Below are 7,652 nucleotides of genomic sequence, written 5' to 3'. Positions count from 1 at the left end.
AGATGAACATCTTGCTGGGGTCGTTTGAGCCCAGTATTCTTTCCTGCCATGGCAGGGGATCGGACTAGATGATCTGCTCAGGTCTCTTCCGACCCTTGAAACTATGAAACTATAAGAACAGAAGTCATCAGATTCAGAGTTGTTTTTTTTTCCTCTGCCACTAACTTTCTGCATAAACCTTGGCAGTCACTAAACCATTCTGTCTTATTTAACCTATGGAAAATATGATAATATTGTTTTGCCCAAGATTCACAAATAAAGGCACTGTACAAATGAGAAGTCTGTCTTCTGTAGACAATACGTTTTTAATTAAGCTGCTTAAAAGGAATACTGTAGATGCTGAGGGACGTATATCTATTTAGCTTAGAGAAAACTTACACTGATTAGTTACAGATACTGTAACTAATTAGTGTTATTTTTTATTTGTACTGTGCTATGCCTACCAGCTCCATCATGGGCAAACGCCATTTTGTATTAATTGCTTACAGTTATTGAGCAAAAAGGCTGTCTATACTTTGGACCTGATTTAGATATCTTTACTTGATATGTTACTCCATTAGTCCCACTGACTTCAGTGAGATGATTAATGGAACACATGGAAATTAATACGAATTAACACATTCAAAAAGATCTGGCTGTTAGCACATCCAAACAAGATGTGAGGTAGTTAAATAGCTAGGCAGAGCTGGTAAAATAAATCCTACCAGATCAGAAAAGTGTTAAAAAGGAATAGAAAATTACAGCTTTTGTTTTCTTGAGTGGATTATATGTAGGGAAGGTGAGTGCATAGTAAACAGGTCCACCGACTTCAATGGAAGTTGAGGAATTTCAGCCTTTCACAGAAGGAAGCACTGTGTTACATACAGGTGCTGTCAGCAGCCAGATGTGTTGCTATGGCACAATCCAATGAACTCATACCTAGATACACATAACAGGTAAGCAACACTTCCAGGGTGTCTGGCATTGGGAACTGTCACCAGCAGTCTTCTTTCCATTTGTTTTGTCATAATTTGCAGTCACCTTTACTAGTTTTAAAGCTATCTGAACTTGTGACTTGCATCTTGCAAGCCTATTTTCTTTTTTTCAGTGATGGTGAACAGATGCCATCATAGTTAAGGGCTACATTTTTGCTTCTGATAAGTTTTCAGCAGAGCAGCACAGTTACAGGAGGTACCTCTGGAGCATGCTAGGAATGAGTATGATTTAGCACTAGTTAAAGTTTTACCCCTGTAGATATTGTTTCCCAATATGCCCTGCAGTTTGTTATGTGGCTACTGTCTGTGACTTACATCTTTGTAGACATATGAAATAACCCACAAGATGTGAGTATTGCTAGTTAATATATTAATCAACAGACAGAATTGTCAAATAATATCCTATATGTTGTTTCCAAGGACATGTGTCTAACATTACAGATGCATGGTAAAATAATATTAGTACTTGGACTTTAATATTCAGATAGATAGATAGATGACAGTATTCTGTTTTTCCTCCCCACAAGTGGGTTTGAGCTGTGCTTGGCATAAGACCAGAATCAGGAAAAACAAGGAAAATAGAAAAACTGGTTTCAAACCACACTCATGCTTTCTTGATACTGAGACTGGCCAGGGACTGGGTGATCCCTGGGATAAATTACAGCAAATGCAGGCCCCAAAACTACAAGTTGCCACAATATGGGGATTGCCCATATGATACATACTTTTTTACAACATTGTTTCCAGTGTTGTGGGACCCCTGTTGGGAAGGTAGAGGAATTGCTGTACTGACCTCAGATCACCAGTGGATTTCCCATTCCTGATCCACTGACTTTTACAACTGCTTTGCAATGCTAGGATGAAAATGTGTTTTCCTTAAGCAGACATTACTGTAATCTCTTGTAAAGGTCTAAGACAGCACACTGTATAAACAGTATGTTACACTGATATCTTTGCTTTAGTCATTGCAATGATTTGTCAGTGGCAGCAGAAATATATCTTTACTCTGCCAACTTCAACAATGGAAATTCTGGTTAGGTTTTTCAATAAATACAGTTTCTTAAATATTTTCATATTCCTGTCCTTGAATACTCTTTGTTGCACTATTCACTCAGTGCCAGTTTCTCTGTTAGCATTAACAAAGCAACTATTGGCATCATGTAGAACCTGAGCTTTACATAAGAATTGCTAGTGTGGCTAGTAGCTCCATCTGTAATTAGAAGGCCCTAGCACTTCCCATTTTAAGGCTATGTTCTGATTATACTTTCAGTTTTGCCAAGCTTTAACCATTTGAGTTGAAATTTTCCATTTCAAGTATCTGCCTCAGGCTGTTTTTTTCCCCTTTCTATGCTTCGTTAAGAATGGTTCTGTTGTTTCAGAAAACTAACTTGTGGAAAAATGTATTGTTTACTGCATCATGAAAACAAATCTCACAATCATTTCTTTAAGATGTGCATAGTGTCTCCATTCCTTAGAGAAAGGACTTGAAATTTGGCAAGGATCCCAGTCATTGTTTGAGAAATGAATGTTTCATTCCTGTGTAAAAATAAGACATTTGTCTACGTTATAAAGCTGTGAAAATCTCACTGCACACAAACTCAGTACAGGCTTCTTAAAGTTTAACAGGTAAAGCTATTGAATACTTCATCTACACTGAGCATGCTCCAGCCCAGGGCTTCAGGAGCTGAGGCTGACTTTCCTTAAAATTACTCTTGCCAGTAGGAGCCAAAGTTTCAAGACAGGAGTGAGAAGAAACCCTGGGGGAGGGGGGGGGCCTTCACTGCCTCCTTTCTGGGTTTGGCATTAACAAGGGCAAGAAACTTGGGAAGGAGACTGGGACTGGGATTCACAGTTAAGGGAAAAGTCTGAGATGGAGAGCCTGGAGATGGAGACTGGGATTGATTGGCCAAGAAAGCTAGTACTGGGATGAAGAGCTACAAGCAATAAGTAGCTATGGTTTGAATTTCTAGAGTCCTACGTAATTCTGAGTTCTCTGGAAAATCCAGTCCTTGGTCTCTGAGTTTCGCCATCCAAAATTAGTGAATTTTTTTGCCTTAATCTCTCTGTACCTCAGTCCCCTGTGTCAAATCTGACCTCATATCATCACATTTCTAGAGGTGTTCTGAAAATAAATCCATTAATACTGGTGTTCGTAAATCTCACAAATACTACAGTGAGAACTGAGGAAAAGCTTGTGAGAAAATTCATTATTTTGTTGTCAGAGTAGGATCTACACAGTACACAGAAAATATAGAACAGGCCCACATAAATCACACTGTGGAAAATATTAAATATCAAATAGCTGTTCATTCAGTGAATATAGTTCCTCCTGCACACTGACTGGGGCAGGAGTCCTGTAGAAAAACGTTTTTCATGATGTAATTAAAAATGGTGTCATAACACAAATAAGGTTGCTTTAATTCTGGCATTCCCTAAATTTGAATGCTGGATTTGGCAAACTCTTTTTGTAATATAAATCTGTGTATGTATAATAAATAGATGTAAAAAAGCAACAATGAGAATACCTAAGGTTGATCTCTGAAAACATCTTATGCTTCAGATTTTTTTCCATGGGCAGATGGAGAGAGTGGGACAATAGAAATGGTAGACAGTTGTTTAAAAAAAGCCTTTCAAGTCTTTTAGTAAATTTTATTTATTCAGACTTTTTAGGAAACCTAACTACAAATATGAAAATATCTTTTGTTCCTTATTTGAAGAACAAGGGGGATCAAAATCAAACTTAACTATGGCCTGGCTGCCACCTGTCTATAATAATGCAAATAACTTCAGAGCCCTGCTCCTGCAGCTCCAGACACATGTCTGTGGCATCTGAGCTAACATTTGCACTCTGCTAAAGAAAGGTATATAACCAACCAGTTCAGCACAAGATGCTCATTAGACATGCAGACATGCCCTTACTATCTAGTATCTTTTATAGTCATTTATACCATGGGAAAGTGAGTGAAAAATGCTGGAACACAGCCAGAGTGTTTACAAGAATCACACCCTGAGAGCTATGACAAGAACCTTTTGTTATAGATCGCATTAGACCAGGCATGTCAACCCCTGGGCCACAGGCCAGATGTGGCCTGTGGTGCTGTGTCATCTGGCCTGCAGGGCTCCCCATAGGTCCAGAAATATGGAGCCACTGTTCGCCTACTGCCAAAACTCTGGACCCATGGGGGACCCCTAGGCCCTGTGTGCTGTATTGGGCACCCAATCTCAGGACACAGAACTTGGGGGGGGGAGGGGACAGGGGGAGTGGTACTGGGCCCCAGGGCCCAATCCTGATGTGGGGGGCTAGGAGTAGGCAGTGCCATGTGACCAGGGCCAAATCCCATCCTGTGGGGCAGGAAGGAGGTGGTCCCAGGCCCAAGGGCCAAACCTGCATACCAAGCTCAAGGTACTTAATGGGGCCAAAAGGTTGAGTGCCATTGCGTTAAATCATTTTTCATCAACCTCTACTATAATACCCGCTGCGTTATCACAGAACAGGCAGATCTTTCATTTTTCTGTCATGCATCTGGCTTATGCAGTAAATTAGAAAGTAAGTCCCTCTGGTGACAGCTCTGATAGTTTGGTAGGAAACCATTCAGTAAAAAGAGAGATGTGATACCCTAACCCAGGGGTGGGCAAAATGCAGCCCGTGGGCCAGATGCGGCCCACCAGGCCATTTTATCCGGCCCGCAGGGCCCCTAAAAAATTTAGAAAATTTATATTTATCTGCCCCTGGCTGCCTGTCATGCAGCCTTCGATGGCTTGCCAACACTAAATAAGTGGCCCTCCACGTAAAATAATTGCCCGCCCCTCCTCTAGCCCCTCCTCTTTCTGTTCAGTATTTAGCACTTCAAAAAATACTGGAATAATTCCAAATTTCAGCCAGCACAGCATCACAGCTATCATCTGGAATATAATCACAATCATTATAATCACAACCACCTCTAAGATAGGGACATCTTGTACAGAACTTGATTTTATTTGATCTAAGTGATACCAAGCCAGCAGGTGTAGCAGTCTTTGAACACAAATTCTGAGTGTAAATTCTATGTAGCCAAATTTACAAGTGCTCACAAATATTTTACTATAAACGCTTTTGCTTTCTTGTCAGATATTTGAGCTATTATGTCAACATCTTTATCATACACATGAAGGTTCTTGGTGATGATCTCCTTCATTAGTGGATCCTTGACCTCCAAATTATCTTCATTACTATCTTCAGTATACCGTAGGTCCCTCAGAGCTAAGTAGGTAAGTGGCACATTCATCTGTTAGCAATAAGTTTAAAGAAAGGTCAATATGATTATTAGAGCACTTTGGGGGCATCGTCATTAGACTGATTTGCTGTCTGTGAACCTTGATGCAAAGCAACTATTCATGCTTATAATAGAGGCATCATGCATTGCTATCCACTTGTAGCTTTCCTTTCCTAAAAATTGCAGTGAGTTTAGAACGCATCCTGGCTTACACCATTTTATTTTTCATGCCTGGGCTAAATGAGAGGATCCATTGCAATCAAAGGGCATTTGTTTGTTCTTCATGGTCATAAGGCAGCTTTTTTCCATTTTTTTCAGTATCAGTCTTTTCAAAGATGTTGCTTTTGTTCCCATTGCAGATCTCAACCTTCCTTAGGAAATGCAAAGCCAGAACAAACAGCTTAAAGTTATCTTGGTCCAATGATTTAATTAGCATATAGAAATGTTCTTGTTCCTCATCTTCTGTTTTTAAACAAGCCTGTCCTTAGCAAAGTTCAGGTGAAATTAAGGAGCAATTGGTAGAAGCTGATGAGCTCTCCTTGGAACATTTTACAGGTGTTCTCATAATTCTTTTCCATGGTCGGCTGTTTAGGATTTATAGCAACAGTATTCTTCTTTTGAACACATACGGCCAGTTGGAGTTCATATCCTGATATCAAGATATACTTTGGGAACACAGGATCATAGGAATTGACATAGTCAAGCATCCTGCTGTACAGGCTCTGGGTTTTATTTTGGAATGTGTGCATACTTCACAAAACTGAGACAAAAAATATAAAAGCATAATAAAATAATAATGTAAAAATAATAAAATTTAATTTAAAAAAGAATAAAATGTAATTTGTATTAGCAGCAGATCTTACATGTTTTCTAGTGCCTTCCAAAACTTATGCACCCGTATAAGATAAAAGAGACCATCCATTCCATTCCTGGTTTGCTTGAGGCAAGGTCATGTATCAAGTAATCATAAAAAGAACAGGAAAAAGGAGTTGGGATTTTTGGATTATAATACTAATGCTCAGTGAAAGGAAGCTCAGAGCCAATCTTTTTTTTTTTTTTTTTGCAACATGAAAAATAAGACTTAGAATAAGTGCTGTACAGTGTTGACTTTCTCTGATCTTGTCTTAGTTGTAGTACTTGCAGCCCTATGGTCAAAATTAATGATAGCTAAAATAATTAACCAGTAAGTATCACTCTTTATATTTTCTAACCAGAGAGGTTTGGAAGTTAAAGGGATTCTTCACCAACTTAAAACCATTTATATATGTGGATGTTTGAAGGAGAGGGGCTTATGCTGTCAGAGAAGACAAAAGGCATCATTTAGGACTGCTGTATGTAAGTGTAAAGTTTCTCAGGAACGGATCCAATGACGATGAAGTTACTGGAGTCTTTCCATAGGCTTCAGGGGACTTTGGATGAAACCATAAGGCCTTAATTCAGCAAAATACTTAAAAACTTACATATGAAACTTTATTTACATGCATATACTTCACCTGAGACCAGCTGGATTATTATATTACTGGTATTGCAGTAGTCCCCAGAAGTTCAGTGATAGAGTGTGCTCCTGCAACATAAAGCACAACACCAGGGATTGGCAACGTTTTGCTGCTACAAGCCAGCCCCCTGCCATAAGCCACAAATTGCCACCCTCTCCAGAGAGCTCAAGCTGCCTGTGTTTTAAAACCCTTGCTGGAAAAACAGGCCTCTCATAGCAAGGGCAAGTGAAACAAGAAAGCAGCAGGGTATCAGGCCACAGTCTTGAACCCAGAACATCTGTCTACCCAGATTGGCTGCCTGTCCTAGTCTGCAACCTCTCCTACTGACCATTCAGGCTGAACACAGGTGTCCAGAAACCTCCATCCACCTAGCCACCCACCCACTCCCTGCTTCCAGTGTGACAGCCAGGGTCAGACGACACCTCACTCTTTCGCGCATAAACCCTAGAAGAGGAAATGTATAGGTAACAGAGCTCAATCTCTGCTCAGCTGCCTAGCTGTTTCCCTCTGTCTGCCCTTCTGGATCACCTGACTACTTGACCTGGCTCACCCTCTGACTCCATGCTCTGCCTGATCTTCTGGTTTCCTGACTCTGCTTGTTCCCAGACCCAGTTCTCAGACTGATCTCCTGGCTCCTTGACCCAGCCCATACCTAAATCCCGCTTGCTTCTTCTAACTCACTCTTTCTAATTCTAGACTCCAGTAACTTGTTCCCTGAGTGGCACCTGAACTTGCGTGACCCAGAGAGTGCTGCAGAAGGGACAGGTAGCATGGTGCAGCTGCTGCTGGCTGCTTGATCCCCTGTGATGGGTCAGATCTTCCTAGGCTGAATTTAACCTCCTTGTGGGTTGAATTTGGCCTATGGACTGCAGTTTGATAACCTCTATACTACACGAACACAAAACAGAATGGCTTGCACAATGCCACAG

General features: G+C 40.5%; 1 long non-coding RNA gene across 1 annotated transcript in view; it reads right to left on the bottom strand.

Annotated features, from left to right (window-relative positions):
- The window catches only part of LOC109315671, a 16,194-nt gene extending 10,557 nt beyond the window's left edge, over nt 1–5,637 (bottom strand). Inside the window, exons 1-2 of the long non-coding RNA XR_002102574.1 lie at nt 5,626–5,637; nt 2,599–2,606 (exon numbers count right to left, since the gene is read on the bottom strand). This is a non-coding gene — a long non-coding RNA (uncharacterized LOC109315671). The remainder of the gene's footprint in view (nt 1–2,598; nt 2,607–5,625) is intronic.
- Between the last annotated feature and the right edge of the window lie 2,015 nt (nt 5,638–7,652).

Source organism: Crocodylus porosus, unplaced genomic scaffold, assembly GCF_001723895.1.
Source record: "Crocodylus porosus isolate Cpor-Errol unplaced genomic scaffold, CroPor_comp1, whole genome shotgun sequence".
Classification (NCBI taxonomy): Eukaryota; Metazoa; Chordata; order Crocodylia; family Crocodylidae; genus Crocodylus; species Crocodylus porosus.
Note: the sequence above shows the minus strand (reverse complement) of the source record. Positions and strands in the feature narration are given on the sequence as shown.